This window comes from Nematolebias whitei, chromosome 8, assembly GCF_014905685.2.
Source record: "Nematolebias whitei isolate Nwh7 chromosome 8, NemWhi1, whole genome shotgun sequence".
Taxonomy (NCBI): domain Eukaryota; kingdom Metazoa; phylum Chordata; class Actinopteri; order Cyprinodontiformes; family Rivulidae; genus Nematolebias; species Nematolebias whitei.
The window spans coordinates 3978971-3981466 of NC_056505.1; the positions used below are offsets into that span (position 1 = coordinate 3978971).

Here is a 2496-nt window from a genome sequence, read left to right on the forward strand (position 1 = left end):
CTTATCTTATCTTATCTTATCTTATCTTATCTTATCTTATCTTATCTGATCTGATCTGATCTGATCTGATCTGATCTGATCTGATCTTAGATGAATGTAGGAAAAAATACTCTGTTTGTTCAGAAAGCATGGATTAGAGACTCTAACAAAACAAAAAAATCTCATAAAGTTCACAAAATGGTCAAAAACAAAAGTATAATGGATAAAAAGTCCCTGAAAAAGGTTTTAGTTCTAAGTTAAAACATTTAGTAAATCTAAAGTAGAAGCTCATAATTGAATTTTAGGACTCATTGTGTCTGAGAGATAAAATAAAAAACTCCAAATTATAAAGAAATCAACGCTTTGTTTTTATTCTGTCTGTTTCAACCCAGTATACATTTCTTTCCCAGACCAGTCCAGCTTTTACAGTTTGTAGCTTCTCCCCAGCAAAGCTAATATTAAACTGGCTTTTCTTTTTTCTTAGAAGAAAATGTAGTTTTCTTTGAGGAAGGCGAGCTAACGGTTTTATTGTGCATGTGATGAGTCGTCTTCAGACAAAGACGAGGAGCATCAGCAGTTCACCTTCAGTTTTCTTGTTTCAGTGACACCACCAGCATCACAAGCCTGAAGACCTCCATACTCCACTTGTTCCTGTTAGTTTATGACTTTCAGCTGTCCCTCTGCGGTGGGGGTCCCACGTCAGCCCCTCCATCATCAGTCTCCATGCTCCATTAAAACATGATAAGACTCTCAGCAGGTGGTCCCATGTTTGGTGTCTGCTGAGCCTCCAGCACGCAAAAAAACACCTAAATCACTTTTATTCTCGTTCTTAAAGAATTGAGTCTTATTGAAGCTTGATTTTTTTCTTGATTTTGTTAATTGCACTTAACTTTTTATTTTATTTTAAATTGGCCTGGATAGCCCCGCCCCTTGGCTTCAGCCCAGGATCCACCTCGTATTAACCCCTCGAGACCATTCATGTTCCTCAGGAGGAAATTCTTAAAAATACTAGTATTTAATATATTGTTCCACAATAAATTAGTCTTTTAGAGCCATTTCAGCTGGAAATAAAAATATGAAATTTAAAATATTTTTTTTAACAATTTAAGGGCCTTTAGTTTGATAAAAGTCCACTTTTATTTATTTTTTTGAACATCAATAAAATATGTATTTTACTGCAGTTTAAAAAAAAAGATTTTCCCCTCATTAGTATGCCCAAAATTATTGTTTAGACAGTTTTTTTATTTTATTTTTTATTCCAGTCTGGAGTTTTAAGACGTCCAGACACCGGACCCTTCAGAGCCAGTGGATAAAAATGAGGCCTTGTTTCGCTCAAACACCCTCCCGTCTGTGACCGGACATGGAGGTTTTTTAATCATTTTTTTCTTTTTAACTATTAATTAAAAACTAATGTTTTGATTAACTCTGCCTGTGGTAGAATCACTAGTTTCTAATTAGTTTTTCTCTTACTGACCTGGAAGTACCGCGAGCTGCAGGAGCACGAAGCACCCATGAATGACTTCCTGCTTCGGGATCTTCTGCAGCCTGCATGCATGCGAAACAGCTTCAAACAGTACTATATGTTTACTTGGACACATCACAAATGTTGTCGCTCGTTACATCTAAACTAAAACCATTGTGTCGGACAAGGTGCAGGTAAATGTAACTTAGATCAAATTTAACTTACGATGAAGATAAATTCAGATTATATATAGTTTCATGCTAAATAAAAACAATTAGCTGCTGAAGAAGGTGGATGGCTTTCTACCGTGTCCAAGGGATTCAAGGATTCAAGGTTCTTTGTCGGTGGGGGAATGAAATTGTGTACACAGGGTCCCAGTTACATCCAACAAAAGTATAAAATATAAAAGAAAAACAGTAATAAGATCCAAGATACGAACTAAGAAAAACATTAAATAAAAATATACTACGGTAAGCACTAATAGCATAAAAACAATACACCGAACAGCAGCACGAACATGAGTCTGTGTGAGCAGATGAGAACGAATGAACACATCAACATGAAACAGATCAGCAGCAACATGAAACAGATCAGCAGCAACATGAAACAGATCAGCAGCAACATGAAACAGATCAGCAGCAACATGATGTGATTTTCACAGTGATTATTCTGGTTAGAGATTCAGGAGTCTAACAGCCTCAGGGTACATACTGCCAACTTTAAGTTTGCTAATAAAATTATTTTACAAGCTTGTTCCTGTCTGTTGTGGGCGTGTCTTAACATGTTCATAAGGCACGCTATTGGCTGCCTACAAGTACACATGACAAGACGTGATTGGTCGACACAGCTTCAACTGAAAGGGTAGGAAGATGTGTGATGCAAACGGAGTGACAGTCATCTTAGCAGTTACCAGTTTAGTGTTAACTTCTACAATTTTTTTTCTTTACCTGTTCAACGATTTAGCATTAGTGAAGAAATTTTTTTAGTTAGTGGAATAAAAATTAACGAAGCTAACATTTTGGTTATCTGTGCTCACCACTGATATATATATATAT

General features: G+C 36.1%; 1 protein-coding gene across 1 annotated transcript in view; it reads left to right on the plus strand.

Annotated features, from left to right (window-relative positions):
* dmrt1 (doublesex and mab-3 related transcription factor 1) overlaps positions 1 to 2496 on the plus strand; it is a 37446-nt gene that overhangs the window by 22131 nt on the left and 12819 nt on the right. The window lies entirely within an intron of this gene.